Source organism: Podarcis melisellensis (assembly GCF_964234715.1).
Source record: "Podarcis melisellensis genome assembly, chromosome: 4".
Classification (NCBI taxonomy): Eukaryota; Metazoa; Chordata; class Lepidosauria; order Squamata; family Lacertidae; genus Podarcis; species Podarcis melisellensis.
Genome location: NC_138531.1, coordinates 83,990,818 through 84,009,648, shown reverse-complemented (window position 1 = coordinate 84,009,648; position 18,831 = coordinate 83,990,818). Strand labels below are relative to the sequence as shown.

The window sequence follows — 18,831 nt, the reverse complement described above, 5'->3', positions numbered from 1 at the left end:
AATGATTTAGTTGAGATTCCTGCATTGCAGGAGGTTGCTCTAGATGACTCTCAGGATCCCTTCCAACTCTACAGTTCTGAGATTCTATTATTCTATGTCTTGACTGGGCTATGCCTGCTTCTTCCTACTATTCCTGTATACAGAAACTTAATTTAAATACATGCCAATCAGTGCTTTTGCAAATGAAGCTAGTGGCACTTAGGACAGTAGATGGTCTGGTTCTGCGCTTGCCCGTTTAAGCACTTCTGGTCTGATGAAGCTTATTGGCACCAACAGAGCTCTGCAGTAACCACAGCTAAAGAATCCCTGACAGATGGCCATCTAACCTCCAATGAAGGAGAGTCCATCACCTTCTGAGGCAGTTGGTTCTGCTGTTGAACAGATCTTACATGGAGGTATACAGAGTTTCATAAGCAACAAATAGACTCTAGTCCATGTGTTAAGAAAGAAAGAAAGCCTGTAACCCTTGTAGAACCTGAGAAATGAGGTAAAATGTGTAGCCACTGATCTCCTCATTTGTTCTGTGAGAACCTAGCCTGTTGCAACCTTTCAGTGGGAATGATATTTGGGAAAGCAGATGTAGCAAGGCAGCTGCAGCCTCTAAGGGAGCCAGCACAGTCATGGTAAGCTCCACTTTGGCTTAAAATTATATATGAATGCAGCCATGCTATGGAGGCCCAGGTTCATTAGCCATGAGCCTGCCTTGAGTATGGGGCCAGGGGTAGAACGTTGAGCTAATCATTATCCCTGAACATAAACTATCATCCAACATTGTTGTGTGAATGAAATGGGAGTACACTTTATACCTTGCTCGGGGTTCCTTGGAGAAAGCAGGATTTACCTGAGAGAGAGAGAGAGAGAGAGAGAGAGAGAGAGAGAGAGAGAGAGGGAATAGAGAGATAGATACACACACACATACATATACAGACACATACAATCATATATATATATATATATAGAGAGAGAGAGAGAGAGAGAGAGAGAGAGAGAGAGAGAGAGAGAGAGAGATATTGTGTGGACGTGTATTGCACAACAGTGGAAGCTACTTCAATGTAGAACCTGTGTGTGCCACATTGCCTTTTTGGTACTTGGCAATCTACTGTTTTATTACAGAGACTTAAAATCATGAGTAACCAGATGAGGGCAAGTCATTTATAAGCATTAATAAGATGTTGCCATTCCTTCATTTCCATTGCTACTGATAAACCTTGGTAATGCTGTCAAAAAAAACCACTGAGTTTTAAACAGGGGCATGTAATGCAGAACGACAGCCTCACTCACATCACCCATTTATTGCACAAGGGCTGCGTAGCAAGGATTGTAAATACCAGCTTTTAATTATCAAGTTTATTTATAATTCATTAATGGGAAGTAGATAAACAGTCAGGCTATGATTGGAATGGGGGGAGGCTAAATTGAAAATAGCAGGCTATACAGATTAAATGGGGAAATATTGATGTAGACTCAAGGTGAAAATTTCTCCCCTTTCATTTTCCTTTGCTGCAGTTATTCATTAAGTCCATAGTCTACAACCCACTTACTCAACAGCAGTCAGATTGGCTCTATGTGAATAAGCAGGCTCAGCTGTGTATTGTAGCTGTAAAGAATGAGACAGAAAAATCATGCTTGGGGATCATGTTGAGCTCTAGGAGTTGATGTTCTTTACTTAATGCAGACAACCACAAGCCATGCTTTGTATTTTTGGAAAATCTGACATTTAGCATGTTTGCAACTGGGGTTTTGCAGAAGAGTTCTCTAGTACAATTAAGCCCATATGTTGAAAAACAGCACAGGGTTGAATCCAGCGTGTCTGTTCTGCTCACACAACAGGTTTCCTTTTTCACAACAGAACATTCCTCCCCATGCACTCTCAAAGTATGTTGCAGGAGTTGGGGGGCCCTCCAGAGTAAAGGGGATGCAGAGGAGAGAAGGAAGGGAACATCCAGCTTGTCAATATCCTCCTTAAATTGTGGTGCCTGGAACTAAGCACGGGACTCCAGGTGTTTATTTTATGTGTGCCTGTTTGCATCCAAGTGTGTCTAGAAAATTATCTATCTTTCTATCTATCATAATTTGATGTAAAGTAGCACAATACAATATCAGTGATGATCACCCCATATAACAATTAGCTGCAGTTGCTGTATGAAATCTGTCTAGAATGAAAATGCAAAGCTGTAGAATTGGCATGTGCTGAAAGCAAATTCTTTCCTCCCTCTTCAGAGCTGGGATTGTATAGAGCACCATTCAGTTTCCTAACCATCAGCCTGACATCAGAAAAGCAGCCAACTATAAGAAAATGACACGTAGGTAATTAGAAATACTGACTGGCCCTGAATTCTGCCTGACACAAAGTGGATCTTTGCCTTATTTACAAATATTACTTGACATATTAGTATAAGCTCTGTATAGATAAAGGTAAAGGGACCCCTGACCATTTGGTCCAGTCGTGACCGACTCTGGGGTTGCGGTGCTCATCTCGCTTTATTAGCCGAGGGAGCCGGCGTACAGCTTCCGGGTCATGTGGCCAGCATGACTAAGCCACTTCTGGCAAACCAGAGCAGCACACGGAAATGCCGTTTACCTTCCCACCAAAGCGATACCTATTTATCTACTTGCACTTTGACGTGCTTTCAAACTGCTAGGTTGGCAGGAGCAGGGACTGAGCAACGGGAGCTCACCCCGTCATGGGGATTCGAACCGCTGACCTTCTGATCGGCAAGTCCTAGGCGCTGTGGTTTAACCCACAGCATAAAATGTCAGGGCTATTGGAAAGATTCTGAAAGTCTGTTGAAATGAAATTAGAAATTTGTGGGCCTTGGAGAGGAGAAGGTGCATTGGTGCAGGCAGAATGTTGTCACTCATATACTATTCATAGTATATGTAAGACAGCACACAAGGAAGCGTCATAAAATATCCGGCTTTTGTTGCCTGCCTGGGGTTGCAAAACATGGGTGGTTGCCAAGCTGGCCACATTTTCTGGCTCGTAGGGTGAGTTCATAAGCCACAGAGGCCTGTTCTGCAATAAGCAAAATTCATTAGTAAAATGTGAGCTGGTGCAGTGTACTGTTTATTTAATTCCATTTATGAATGGTTTCCCATGAAATAACTTAAAGCAATTTAACAGCAAGAGCATCAACAACAACATATATATAGAAAGCCAATTACAACGATTTCATATATTAAAAGAATTGTGTTGTTGTGTCAAAGTGTCACTAGTACATTACTCAAGGTACTGTACAGTAGCAAATAAGACAAAGTAAACAAATGTGAATAAATCCCTCCAGTGAAACCATAAAAAAGCAGGACCACTGTAAGAAAACAAGACTAGCCAGTTGATCTGAAGGCCATGCAGAAGAGTTGGATCTTGTTCATTTTGTTTCTCCTCTGCCTCCAGTAGACCAGTAAAGAAGTAGTGCTGCATATCTCAGGGTAAAGTTCATTCTTCAGCCTTGGGACACCTGCCCCTCCTCATGGCAAGCAGGGTTGGCATCAACGGTTAGCATGGCTGGACACCTGTCGAGGGCCCTCCCCTCAGTTGTGTGCCCACCAGCAAGAACCCTCTGGGCCTGCTTTTCTTCTTCACCACTGTATCCTGTTTGTTCACTTGCCTCTCACTCTGGTCCATAGGGATGCAAATCACAAAGCTGGTGAGAAAGGGAAGAAGTAGCTGCCACTGTCTGCTTGCTCATTGGCTGTGCCTGATAAGCAAGCAGGTGGTAGCAATTAGGCAGAGGAAGAGCAGCAGGCAACAATGGCAGTGGGGTGGTGAAACTAGAAACTGAAATCATAACATAACATAACATATAATATAACATCACATCACAACATAACATAACATAACATAACAACATAACATAACAACATAACATAACATAACATAACAACATAACAACACAACACAACACAACATAACATAACATAACATAAAACATAACATAACATAACATCATAACATAACAACATAAACTTACATATATCTACCACCCTTCATCTGAAGATCACAGGGCAGTTTACAGCATGAAAATACAAAACATATTTGGCCACCTCATGAGAAGACTCCCTGGAAAAGACCCTGATGTTGGGAAAGATTGGGGTCACAAGGAGAAGGGGACGACAGAGGACGAGATGGTTGGACAATGTTCTCGAAGCTACCAGCATGAGTTTGACCAAACTGCAGGAGGCAGTGGAAGACAGGAGTGCCTGGTGTGCTCTGGTCCATGGGGTCACGAAGAGTCGGACATGACTAAATGACTAAACAACAACAACAACAATCATAACAACAGCAACAACCAATAACTCCCTCTTCCACATGCACATTAAAATGGCCATAGATTGTTTAACCAGCCAAATAAAGAGAGGAGCTCTTTGGCGAACCCAGGCCATTGTGGGTTTTCTGAGTAAGCACTGGCACCCTGAAATGAACCTGGAAGAATCTGGGCCACCCGTGCATCTAGAACATGATCCTGATATTCCACACCATACTTTGTAATGCCGTGGTAGATCATGCCCATTCAATAAATATTAAAACACAGCCCTGTATGTGAACACAATTAACAAGACACATTTTTTAAAAAATCAGAGCATGATCAACGAACTGGAGTTAGGTCAGGGACCCCTTGGGAGCACAATTTCCAGAGATGAAATGGTGAAAATCGGAGTTGATGGATTTGGCGGCATTGGCCGTCTGGTCACCAGAGCTGCAGTGAACTCTGGTAAAGTTGAGGTTGTGGCTATCAATGACCCTTTCATTGATCTGAACTACATGGTCTACATCTTCAAGTATGACTCCACTCATGGCTGTTTCTGTACTGAAGTGAAGGCTGACAATGGGATAAATAACAACAGTTCTGCCCATCCAAGCATCTTTCTTTCAGTCTTTGAAAATGCTATCTTTTTAAAGAAATTCTATTATAATTTTGCTTCAGTTCTGAAAGGGTGGGTACAAAGAATTTTGAGTTAATATCAGTGCATAGGAACACTCACGTTTAATTCTTGGATTTCTTATTATTCTATGGTCTCTAACCATTCTGATTCTGTTTAGCTTGATTTGCCATAGCTGAACATCTAAAATATGAACATCAGTTGAAAAATGTTTCCACAATAGAAGTTTGGTAGACGATGGCTCAAGGTAGACCCTTTAAAGTCCTGCAGTTGGAGAGTATCTTCATCAAGCAGAAGACATAAAAGAGCTTTCCAGAGCTCTTTATCAGACTGGATTTTAGACAAAGCAGGGAGTGGAGGAAATAACAAAATTTGGTTCGGTATAGCAATAAAGTCTGCATTTAGTCTCAAATACGAGATCAAGACACGGAATAGATTGCATTAGTTTCTACCAGCTTGTTGCAAGTTGCTGGTTATACCTAGAATCCTGCAACAAAACAGCAAAGGCTGACCTCCAACTTTTTAGAAACGAATTCCAGCAGTTACCCATGTTTCTGGTTAGGCAGTGAGCAGAACTAGAGTTGCATGGCAGTCTTTATATTAGGAAAGGCTGTGGATTTTCGCACTTATGGATCAAGACAGCTACATTTGCGTTTCATTTTGCATTGTTATACTTAATATACTATGTATCTGAATTGAGAGGGAAATATCTGCTTAAATATCTGAACATCAAAGAATCTTCAGTATTGCTGATTATGAACTTACATTTACTTAGGAAATACACAGATAATTAACTATCAGGTCTTTTTATTCAAAAATCAACATTAACCATATTAGTAGATTGCTGAATTTTGAAGTTATAAGAATCTTTTCAGTGTTATTTGGCAAGAAAGGTATTGGATTAAATGTGCCTGCTTATGGGGCTGTTTTCTTTGAAATGTTTGCCAATGATGCTTTGTAATATTGAAGCGTCCAACATTATCCATTAGGTGTACTGTTCTGCTCAACATAGTGAAGAATTTTAATCTAAGGTCTCCCTGTACTTACAAGAATTTCAGTACAGTGGTACCTTGGTTTAAAAACAGCCCCGTTAACGAACTATTCGGTTTATGAACTCCGCAAAACCAGAAGTAGTGTTCCGGTTTGTGAACTTTATCTCGGTCTACGAATGGAAGCCGAATGGTGGAAGGGCACCAGCAGTGGAAGGCCTCATTAGGGAAAGTGTGCCTTGGTTTAAGAACGGCTTTGGTTTAAGAACGGACTTCCGGAATGGATTAAGTTCGTAAACCGAGGTACCACTGTACATTCAAACTACTCCCTTCAATATAAAATACATTTCTCATTCAGTTAACATACTGGATTTCCAGTTACTACAATGCACTTGGGACTACCATTGAAGACAGTCCAGAAACTTCTGTCAGTTTAGAATGAGGTGGTTTGTATCTTGGGTTGTACCTGGAGTTGGTAGTATAGTATACTATGTTTTTTGCCAGATTCACTGGCTTTCAGTTTGTTTTGGGGGTTCATTGAAGGCACTGGTTTTTCTCTTTAAAGCCCTGAATGGCCTGGTATCAAAATTTTATCAGGAACCATCTTATTCTGTATGCATCTGTTCAAGATTTGAGTTTTGAGGTCAAAAGTGTATCTGGTGGAGTTGAGAGACAGAGGTGGCCTTTTCAGTTGTAGTACCTAAACTATGGAATAGCCCCCACAGAGGGAGCTTCATCAGGTATTTAAAACTTATTATTAATTTTATTTCTTCATTATTAATTAGAATTATGGGGGGGCAATGAATTAATATTTGGCTCTTCCAGGGATTGCAAATTCATGTGTGAATATCTGTGCAAGGAATGGATAATGGAATTACTTTAAAACGAATTGGAAGCCCTTTTCATATTATCCCAGTGATTCTATGCTTATTTTGCCTTGTGGTAATTCATTTTTTTATTGCAGCTGTAAAATCATAATGCAATTATGAAGCCATTAAAGAATCATCTCTTTGTAGTTTGTGCTTCATCTGATCCTGCTATTTAATTGAAAAATCAAAACGCACAATTTACTGCCATTAATGATCTTTGATTGATATGGATTAATCAAAAAGGTTTAAATGACAGACATAACACAGCAGGCTTTTTCCTGAAATTTATAAAAGAATAGATTTCTGTACACCTCTGTATTTAAAATTCACAGGATAAGAAGTATCCTGGGGTTGCATTTGACAGTTAATTGGGTCCAACAATTAAGACAAATAAAGCAATGCAGCTTTAATGAGCAAATATGCTAGTAAACACAACATAATACAAAGTTATGCCAAATTTTGTGATCCGCTCTTAATATTGCATATCCTGTTTTCCAACAAGATGCCATTCACCTCTGCATATTTCGAATCAAGGATGGCTACCTTATTTTGACCTGTGGTCTACATTCACCTTTGGCCAATCCTGAGGAGCCTCATGCCTACAGTGTGTGTGTGGCCAAAAGTGGATGTGGTCACTTCACACTATCACATGCAAACTCTGTCATGGATGCAAAGGCAGAGCATATACACAGGAACACAGACACACAGCCTCTACACTCGGCTGATTCATGCGGATCAGCTGAGGAAAAGTGTTGTCACCCACTATCTCCTCATTAAATGCTGGGCTCTGCCCACTCCAATGCTGTGTCTAATTTATGCTTTTATTTTTGCTGCCAAAATCAGTTGGGTCATAGGTGCTTGGAGGCAGGGTCAGGCTCCTGAACTGGGAAGTTAGCCACCCCTTCTATAATAAGATTAAAGATAATCATAGATTATTTTATATTGCTGTATTTAGGAAGTAGACTTCTGGAAGCACCATTTTGAGAAGAGTATAAGAACAGTGGCCAGCCAAAACACCAATCTAAATTGGTATATGACAATGCTTTGTGCACGCTTTTGTTGCTCTTAGATTGCTAAATTAGAGGCCAGGTGGCATCTCTGAGGACCATGCTTGACTCAGGGGGTTTATAGTTGTTGAACTCTCCTCTATTGCTTAGATGTTGTTCAGTTCCATAAATGGCATTGTAGGTACAAACATATATCCAGCCCTTATAAAAATATTCTTTAGTTCATAAAAGGTAAAGGTAAATGGACCCCTGACCATCAGGTCCAGTCGTGGCCGACTCTGGGGTTGTGGCACTCATCTCACTTTATTGGCCGAGGGAGCCAGCGTACAGCTTCTGGGTCATGTGGCCAGCATGCCTAAGCCGCTTCTGGCAAAACCAGAGCAGTGCACGGAAACACTGTTTACCTTCCCGCCGGAGCGGTTCCTATTTATTTACTTCCATTTTCAGGTGCTTTCAAACTGCTAGGTTGGCAGGAGCAGGGACCGAGCAACGGAAGCTCACCCCCCGTCGCGGGGATTTGAACCTCTGACCTTCTGATCAGCAAGACCTAGGTTCTGTGGTTTAATCCACAGCGCCATCCACATCCCTTCTTTAGTTCATACACAAGCCTCTTTGTATATGTTGGTGGACTAGTTGCATGATCAAATATTTGCCATGGGTGATGTAGGAAAAGCTGGGTGGGAAGTTTAGCATTGTGTCTTTAGTCTTTAGTTCATATACATCACCCATGACAAATATTTGATCATGCAACTAGTCCATCAACATATATAAAGAGGCTTAAGCAATTTTCTTTACCTTCTTTTATTGGTTGTGTTTGTTGTAATTAGTTTTAGTGTTTATATTGTGTCTGTAAGTCACTTTGGCTCACCTTTGTACTTACAATAATAATAACAACATTGCTGTTGCCGTTGCTGTTTTTTTGCCTGGACAAACAAATGATAGATGGGGTGATAGAATCAACCAGGTAGCAGGTAAAACTGGGACAGAATATTCACATAAGCAGTTTGGTGGATTGTGAGACTTAAAGGCTTAGGAAGAACTTCCTGACAGTAAGAGCTGTTCGACAGTGGAATTTGCTGCCAAGGAGTGTGGTGGAGTCTCCTTCTTTTGGAGGTCTTTAAGCAGAGGCTTGACAATCATATGTCAGGAGTGCTCTGATGGTGTTTCCTGCTTGGCAGGGGGTTGGACTCGATGGCCCTTGTGGTCTCTTCCAACTCTATGATTCTATGATCTATGCATTAGAGAAAGAAGGCGCAAGATGTGGGACAAGACTCTGGAGCATCGCTTTGGACATTCAGACGATTGGAAAGAAGACTGTTGAAATTTCAGTTACGTGGACCAGTCCTTGGCTTCTTCCTTGTGGTTCTGAGGCAGCTGCCTATAGTTTCATGTTCAGCCTGTGTTGGCACAGTGCTGGGTACCACCATCTCGATGCCATTTCAGACAGCAAGCGTCCCTGCGTGCGTATATGCAAACCACCCTTATGTAATAAATTGTAGCATACAGGTCCTAGATTAGTCTTGCATGTTACCACCATATGTCTGGGCAAGAAAAGCGCATCTCTTCCCCATTTTTCACAATCACATGGGGTCATACAAGAAAAAGCTATAGTTCTCTTATGTTTTTCCAACGTGCTGGCTTCTGGTTGTGCAGGCAGCGAATATTCAAGTGCTTACATCAACTGTCTCAGCAAAATTAGACAGCTGTATTGGTAATCTTGCTCCAGTCTGTGTGCTGACAAGCAGTGCATGAGTAATGCAAGAGGCCTTTCCAATGTGACCCTCTTCCCGAGCAATAATGAACAACAACAAAAAATCTGCATTATCAGCTATTAGTATATGCCGGAATTAGGATCAAGAGGAGGAAAGATGAGCCCTTAAGTATATGTTTATTACATTTTGTACCAGCTGAGGTCAAGCTAAGTAAGGAAATAGTACCTTGCCAATATTTGGTATGCTTTAATGTTTTAGATTGGTTTGGACTCTTTTCCCTACTAGGAAGAGGCATTTAAAGCTTAGTGAATTTATTGTGCCTTATACAGCAGGCTATATGACCTGTAAAAATATTTCCATTTAAATTACAGTTTGGATGAACAGATAAGTGCATTAAAGAGTGATCTTTCATGCTCTGTTTCAAAGGTAATGAAAATATTACTTTGAAATGGAAATCCATTTACCTGCAGAGGCGTTCATTACCAGCAGTAATCTCAAGATTAATAGTCAATAGATATTGGCGATTGTGAATAAACCCTGCCATCTTTTAAACATCCAAATACACGTAAAGGAAGAGTGAGTGACTTCATTGCCATGTACTTCTCTGTTGTGCTTGGTTTTTAGCAAAAAGGCACAGTGTAGCTGTTGTAGATGGGTCTTTTCGAGCTTTATTTATGCTGAAAAATCAGCTCTGACCATACTGCTAACTATAATCAGCAAGAGATTACCTGGTAAGAGAAGGCAATGCATAAAACATCAGCACTCAACAAGCAGGTGAAGTAGAAGCAAAAGGCCTTCTGCTCATGAACATGAAAGTCCTCAAGGAAAAGCTCTCCGACTCACAAATACCATGTTGTGTAATTATTCACTCATGTAAGGTGAGCTACAGGTGCATGTAGGATTCATTGACTAGAATTTTAATGGCAGATTTCTTAAATTGGTTGGACATTTTCACTAATACTTAGACTCTGAATCTGAATGCTGTACTGCTGTCATTTCAAGAGGGAGGCTGAGATGGGTTTTAAATTTTAATCCCCAAACAAATCCAGCAGGCTCAGGGATGACACCTTAGGATGTGAGAAATTGACATATCCCATGACACTGAAATAAACAAAGGTTAAGATCATAAACTGGATCCCAAGGATAATCCCTTACTCAACTGAACACCCAAATAGGCTCATGCCTTCTGATTTATTTAACAGAGGGGAAATGGGAACTTGCTGCTTCAGGACCAGAAGGAAAGAAGGAAGGGGTCTATATGTTGGAGGATAAAAGAGTAGCTATATTATTATTATTATTATTATTATTATTATTATTATTATTAAGATGCTCTCTGCTTTACATCAATTTCTGGGAAGAGATACAGTAAAGGGAATGACTCAGGGACTTGAACATACCTTAAATAGAAGAGGATATGTTTTATTTGAGGCCTGCTGCAGACTCAGTTCCTGGCATCTCCTGTTAGGTAGCAGGTGATGGAAAAAGCGTCTGCCTAAGACTCTGGAAAGCAGCTGCCTGTTGGAATAGACAATATTGGGCTAGGTGGACACAAAGTATGTGACCTTCTATAAGGCAGCTTCCCATGGTTATTAAGCAAGTGGCATAGATATGCTTGCAAGAGTGTTGTTTTGTAGGATCCTTCTTCAGAAATGATGACAATGTCAGGCCAGTCTCAGGATGGGTATCAAAGAGACATTGTTATGTCATCAGGTACTAACCTGTTTTTGTTGGTTTGTTTGAGAGCCATACAATATGGAGGCAGAATTTACCATGAATTCTCATTTTGTCTCCACTGCCACCACCTCTGGTGAAACTTTATTCTCACTTTTTATAAACACAATTTAAGTATTTGTGCTTCTTAATTTTTTATAATGCAGGGTTCCATGGGTCTCCCTATCCATAACTCAAGAGTTTCTCAATGTGACCCTTTTCTGCTGCCACCCATTCCCTTAAAATGCCTTTGAAATTTCCTAGTACAGGCATAGGCAAACTCCGACCCTCCAGATGTTTGGGACTACAATTCCCATTGTCCCTGACCACTGGTCCTGTTAACCACTTGTCCTGTTAGCTAGGGATGATGGTAATTGTAGTCCCAAACATCTGAAGGGCCAGAGTTTGCCTATGCCTGTCCTAGTAGCTTGATATAATATAGTTAGGTGTGACATGAACAGCAGCACTAGAGATGGGATGGAACTATTAACTAAAATTGTTTACTAGGGGATCCTGATACATTGCAGTTTTGTATGCCCTTGATGACAGTTTCTAAAGACTTAAAATACCCTGTTGATGACAACGTCCTTTAAAAGGCTCATTTCTCTGGCCAAATTCCCTAAGTCTCTGTCCCAGTCAAATTCACTTACAATCTGGTCCAGCTGCTTCTGGTTGTACTAATGGCTACTTGGTTTTCAAAAACATGCTTGAGTAACCTTCCGGTAAGACCTTTACAGTGGTACCTCAGGTTAAGAACTTAATTCGTTCTGGAGGTCCGTTCTTAACCTGAAACTGTTCTTAACCTGAGGTACCACTTTAGCTAATGGGGCCTCCCACTGCCGCCGCACGATTTCTGTTCTCATCCTGAAGCAAAGTTCTTAACCCGAGATACTATTTCTGGGTTAGTCGAGTCTGTAACCTGAAGTGTCTGTAACCTGAAGCGTCTGTAACCCGAGGTACCACTGTATTTTAAACTGTTTCATGTTGTGTTTTAACATTGCAAACACGCCCTGGACCTTAGGGTGAAGACTGCATAATAAATAACAACAAAAACAACCCAGTCACTGTCTCCCTTTTTACTATCTTCTCCAGCACAGTACTGTTAATTCACACTGGGGATGGATCGCTTAATATTCAGCTCTGTGCTTGTCTACTTTCACTTCAGTCTCCTCTTCTCTTGCCTCACACCTCCGTCATCTGCTAACTTTCCCAACTGACAGTTAACTCCCAATTGACAGTCCCAAATGACAGTTAACTGCCTATCTTTCACCGACTAGAACCTTCAGCTGCAGCATGCTGTTTCCCAGACCAATCAAAAATGAATTTATCTGATCCAGGCCCTGGCTATAAATATTAAAAGCAGCCTTCTTTCTCTCCCCTTTCTGAATCTTATCACCAAGCAGTTGCTGATAAACAGGCCTGCAACATAGTAATAGTTCAAGGCCTCAAACTTGGGCAGTTAGCACTCTGGCAGCAATGAAGTTGCAATAAATCTTTTAGAAAGCACAAAACACAGAGAGACATATACACAACCTTTCTCCATGCCCTCCTATGTAATGGAAAGTGCATTTGGGTCAGGTATGAAGAATGCATGGTGAAATTTACTCTTGTCCTGGAATTGGAAACGGTGATACTGCTAGGTGCACTAATAGTGTAAGTTTAGACTGATAAGCTCTGTCCTCTGTCTGCTGCAGCCGTGATAACAAACATGGCACCCTCTTGATGTTGTTGGACTTCAGCTCCCATCAGCCCCAGCTAGCATGTCCAATGGTCAGGGATAATGGGAGTTGTAGTCCAAAGCATATTGCCTATTCCTGGGGCTTTAAGTTTCAATGAAGTGAGAGGTCAGACAAAAAATAATATTTCTCCCTTTGCTGTCCCTTGGTTGCTATCATGTAACTATCAAGTAACACAAAGGTGCATACAGGTTGTCGGTAGTGAGAGGCAGAAAGAACAAAGGTAACTCACTGAAATATTTGAAGAGGGTCAACTTTACGCTCTTCCTCACACCTAAACAAAGGCTTTTCCAAAAGGTTGGCCTCCAGGTTGAGAATTAAGTGTCTAGAGACTCCCCAACCAGGTGCCCTCTAGATGTTTTGAACTATAGCTCCCATCAATCTGCAGGACAGATGTTCTGGGATGACGTGATCCAAAATATCTTGATATTCTGCCTTTAGCATGGCCATAACATTTGGTAGTAGCACAGTTTGACACACTTACCCTATGCAAGATGCCTTTACTCACAAGTAAATGCTATTGATGTCAAAGAGGTATATTCACAAATATTACGCCCTAAAAAAATTGTGTGGAGGGGGTAGTGAAGCCAGTAATGGTGAAATATGCAGTGAAATATTGGGCCTGTTGAATTTTAATAGCAGTAAATTTAGCTCTGGCACAGCTGGTTCATTTATGCTTATGATTCCTTATGATTCCTTACTACTTCATGACCTGAAGCTTAAATAAGTGAACCGGCCCCACTAAAAACTTTTGTGTTTGAGGCACATGAGGATATAAGGAATTTCCATCTGTTATTAGGGCCTCACTTAATGCTTTAGTCATCATGTGATAATCAAGCTGTATCTTGCCTGATTTTACCTCACATTTTCCTGTAACTCTGGACTGGTTTGCCCAGGTAAAATAAAAGACATCCTGTTAAAGGCAGATAGAAAGATCACATCACAGCCTGTCAGTTTCAGTAAAAGACACCTTTTTAATGTCTGGCTGTCCTAAATTTGACCTTGTCATTTTATGCCCTAGTGGGCATTTACTATTGTTAGCTTCTTAAACCAGGGCAGAGACAAATATAAAAGCATGAGGAACTATTCTGTAAATCACAGTAGGCAGGAAACAAACATTTATAAAGCACAAAATGCACAAACCTTAGTAATAATTAGTTCATGTAGAGCAGCAATTGTCAGTGGCCCTCCAGTCAGTCATAGGTGAATCTTGGAACTGCTCAGGTCCTGGAGACTGATTATAGTAGTTATGGTAGGAATTATCCCATGATAGAAAAAAAATAGATCAGATATGTTTTAAATGTGCCTCTGTGTGTGTCTGTGCATTCATGCATGCATGTACAATGTGAAGTGTTCTGCTCAGAGAGCACAGTAGAGCCCTAATCAAATCATTACTGAAACCACTGTATTTGTACTCACCCTGCTTTCTGCAGAAGCATATTAAAAGTGTGGCATCCTTTGTGGAGGGAGTATATTATCATTTATTTATTTATTTATTTATTTATTCATACATACATACATACATACATACCCCCACCCATCCGGCTGGGCCTCTTCAGGCACTCTTGGTGCCCCCCCCCAACGGAATATCAAAAACACAATAAAACATTAAACATTAAAAACTTCCCTAAACAGGGCTGCCTTCAGATGTCTTCTAAAAGTCAGGTCGTTGTTTCTTTCCTTGATATGTGATGGGAGGGCATTCCACAGGGCGGGCACCACTACCGAGAAGGCCCTCTGCCTGGTTCCCTGTAACCACACTTCTCACACTGAGGGAACCACCAGAAGGCCCTCGGAGCTGGATCTCAGTGTCTGGGCTGAACAATGGGGGTGGAGACACTCCTTCAGGTATACTGGGCCAAGGCCATTTAGGACTTTAAAGGTCAGCACCAACACTTTGAATTGTGCTTGAAAACTGTACTGGGAGCCAATGTAGGTCTTTCAGGACCGGTGTTATAGAGTGAGGGAATGATCTCCTCCCATGAAATACTGGAAGGAAGAATTGCAACAGATACAGTGGAACCTCGGGTCGCGAACATGATCCATGCAGGAAGCATGTTTGCAGCCCGCAGCGCTGCATCTGAGCACATGCGGATGTGATTTGGCACTTCTGAGCATGCACAAAGTGCAATTTAGCGCTTCTGCACATGCGAGAGCACCAAAACCCGGAAGTAACCCATTCCAATACTTCCGGGTTTTGGCGCATCTGTAACCTGAAAACACATAACCCGAAGCATCTGTAATCCAAGGTACCACTGTATATGGTCATGTCTTGAGCCAATTACGCAAGGCAATAAGAAGAAAACAGCGATGGGGAATGGGGGGGGGAGGAAGCAAGAGTCAGTGTATATTATGAGAATGAATGAGTAATGATCTAGTGTACACATTGAATCTTCAGTAAGTCACATTTGTCAGTAATTTAATACTTAGAACTTATATAATGCGGCAGCAAAGTGGGCTGGAAATTGCTTCATGCAGATCTTGTTTGTACAGTATGCCAAGATAGAACATGGCTTATTATGGGCAGACAAACATGCAGGCAACCAGGATAGGAGATTATGGCTGCTTTGCTCCTCCATCGGTTGTTCTGCTGCTGTGCTGCACTGACCTAAACAGTAGGTTGGCTTAAAATGCCCTACTAGCCCAGATCAACTGTAAAACCATAGGGCAAGCTCTGCACTCAGCACATGGTTTGCTGGAGAGACCTGACTCAAGCTGTGGCTTGTGCAAAGGGCAGTATATTCATTATATAAATAGCTAAATAACCATCAGCCCAAGTTCTGATAGCAAACCTTGCCAAACCATGTCTTAGCTCTGCGCTGCAGCAATATGACTACAGAAGGAGCAAAGCAGCAGGTATTCTTCCAGGACCCTGCATGTTTGCTTGTTTGTGGTAAACTATGGTTTTGCTTAATGTTGCACCAGGCCAGTAATTACCTTAGGGTCTCTACAATGACCACAAAGTAGGTAAGTATAATTATCCACATTCTGAAAATTGTGTGTGTTTGCGCACACATGAAAGTGAGGGAGGGACAGAGACTGGTTTTTCCTAAGGCTGACCATTCTAAGTGAATTCAGAGAGAAGTTTAGAACTGGGGGGGTTCCTATATTCTACTATATATGTCCTAGCTCGTTTCAGGAGATTCTGGAGCACATTCTACAGCATACATTCTATTCGTTCAGGACATTATCTAGACATGCACATACTATTACTAAGGTTCTCACTCATGAATATTCTGAGGATCCTTAATACCATTCTGAGAAACTCCAGGTTTTGCTGGAACACAGTTTGAGAAGCTTAGAATTAGAAGCTTTTTAAATTAATAATAAAACCCTGTGCGCTGTATCTTTGACCATTGTGGTTTGAGTTGTGGCTGAAGAAGAAGCCTGGCTTATAAATGACTGTAATATTTCTGTCTCATTCAGATATATAGCATTTTTGCAGAGCAATGTACGCAGGTGAAGAAAACTGTTTTTATTAGAGTGGCCGAGGCAATCTCAAGAAGGTCAAGGCGATAAATAATTGTCAAAAACTCTGTAGGTACACAGAAAGTTTCTTGCTTACTAAGAGGTAGTGAAAAAGATCAAACTCCTTTGTCCCCAGAGAGAATTCATTACTTTGAGCTGATGAGTTAGATTTGCACTTTGATTTAGGGATCATATTTTACAGAGGACAGCATCTGCTTGGCATTATAGATGGCACCAGTTAGCGGAAGGTTGTGTTGAATGACAATCACTGGTGCTAGTGTGGTATAGCAGCATGGAGCCGAGTTCAAATCATTGCTTAGCTGCTCCCTGAATTCCTGCTAGAATATTTTCAACATTTCTATCTGATTTTAATGATATTATGCCGGACTGACTGTTTTTAATTGTTGTTGTATTGTTATGGATTCCTGCTGCTGTTCAGTTGGGATCCATGATATATTTTAAATGTTATGTATTTTGTGTTTTCATATCTTATAAAGAACAGGCCTCAAAAGCCCTAAAAGCCAGCCTAAAAATACATTAAAACTGAGTGACTCTTTCTCTGCACCTATCTAACACTGAGAGTGCACACGATCAGTATACATGGCCGATAGGGCAGTATATGCAAAAGAAACATTCCGGGTGTGGGCTTCTCATTCCTCCAGTCTATTGTGGTGTGCATCATCAAGGGAAGGTGATAGTCTAGGAAGATTTAGTCTAGTAGGATTGAAATTCTGAAGTAGACTAGAAATTTAAGGGAAAGCTAGTGTCAGGACCCTGGACAAGGACCAAGGACAAGGACAGCTGAGGCAACAAAAGCAGCTGGCAGAGCTTTATAGTGTGGAATGAATAGTTTATACAAAAGACCTGCCCCCTAAATACTGCATCTGGTCAGCTAAGAGGCCTGTATCTTTTTCTGCAGCCATCTGCATTTTCCAGGCAGTGTGATTTCAGACTTTAGGGACTTATTTGTGGAAAGCTTATTGGTTCTTTCATTATTCCTCAAGGAGTCTGGCTGAGTCATCAGAGTCCAGTAGTAGAGGTGCCCCCTTTGTTGTTCAGGGGACAAGATGTGGGTTCCAGTGCCAGAAGATTGACATGGCAAGGACTGGTGGATTCACCTTCAATCCTCAAGTCTACTGTTGTACGAGGACTTTGCATCTGAGGAATCATAGAATTGTAGAGTTGTAAGGGGCTCTGAGGGTCCTCTAGTCCAACTGCCTGCAGTGCAGGAATCTCAGCTAGATCATACATGGCAGATGGCCATAACTTCACCCAGTTCACATTTACCAACTTCCCCACAAGAATATAATGAAAGACTTTGTCAAAAGCCTAACTGAAATCAAGATACACTATGTCTACAGAATTCCCCTTTTCCACCAAGCTTGGGCTTCAACTCTCTCCTTGCATTGTTGGACACTGTTTTCCCTTTGGGTAAAGACAGGCGAAGTAGGTGTTGAGCAGTTCTCTCTGTATCCCAATAGCATTTCTCCAACTTCTGCATGCAAGGGACTTAATACTTATTCTTCCTCTCGCTTCCACTGATTTCGGTGGGATTCTTTTTCATGTCAGATATTGAAGACTAGGGCCCATCTCTATTCATTGACTATGTGTAAAACACAAATGTCAGCACACAGTATTTTTGAGGGGTGGAGGCGGAATGCAACTTAACAAAGATGAAGCCTCAGCAAGATTTATATCTTATTCAATAGCAGTTGTAGCAAAATAAATCTGCTTTTTGGCATAAATATGTTATAGTATTGCAGTAACGATTCTACAGGTAATGATAAAACATCTACTCTTATTTTACAGCCAGGAGATGTAGGAAATGGATATCTCCAAAAATATCCTTCTCAGCAAAAAAACTGTTATTGTTTTCTGTGTTACGCTGCCCTGTGGAGGAAAGGAGTATGGTCCTCTTACTGATGCAGGCTTGATGATGTTGGTGATGGTGATTAATACATTTATACCAGCCTGATGTTGTTGTTTTTATTAATTATGATGTTAGACCTATGATGTGTTTTCTGTAAGACACTTTACTTGCTTTAATAAAGAAAAAAGGGGAAAATACATTTATGAATTGCTTCCCATGAGGCATATACTATTATAATATAATATAATATAATATAATATAATATAATATAATATAATATAATATAATATAATATAATAAATATAATATAATAATATAGTAACATAAATAAAACAGTTACATATAAAAACTGTATATATAAAAACATTTTTTTAAAAAAAACAAACCCAAGTATGAATATTTTAAAAAAAAACAGTTTCAAACAACAGCACATATGTGAAATAAATCTGGATCAAGGAGAGATACCAACAGAGATAAAGATTTTAGAAGGCTTGTTGAAAGAAAAACATCTTTAGCAGGCATTGAAAAGACAGCAGAGAATGTGCCTTCTGATATATAAAGGGACGGAGGGAGTGGAACCTGTTCAAAA

General features: G+C 40.8%; 1 protein-coding gene and 2 long non-coding RNA genes across 9 annotated transcripts in view; 2 read left to right on the top strand and 1 right to left on the bottom strand.

Annotated features, from left to right (window-relative positions):
- GRIA4 (glutamate ionotropic receptor AMPA type subunit 4) overlaps positions 1-18,831 on the top strand; it is a 216,759-nt gene that overhangs the window by 20,477 nt on the left and 177,451 nt on the right. The gene's annotated exons all lie outside the window — the stretch shown is intronic.
- On the bottom strand, positions 1,366-12,340 carry LOC309369397. The gene is made up of 3 exons (XR_014168090.1): positions 12,234-12,340; positions 10,856-10,973; positions 1,366-2,286 (listed from the first exon to the last, which is right to left on the bottom strand). It is a non-coding gene; the product is annotated as an uncharacterized lncRNA (long non-coding RNA).
- Positions 3,225-18,394, top strand: LOC309369402. Of its 2 annotated transcripts, XR_014168096.1 has the most exons (4): positions 3,225-3,647; positions 12,230-12,821; positions 16,331-16,441; positions 18,182-18,394. It is a non-coding gene; the product is annotated as an uncharacterized lncRNA (long non-coding RNA). The 2 variants fall into 2 exon arrangements; XR_014168095.1 differs by lacking the exon at positions 16,331-16,441.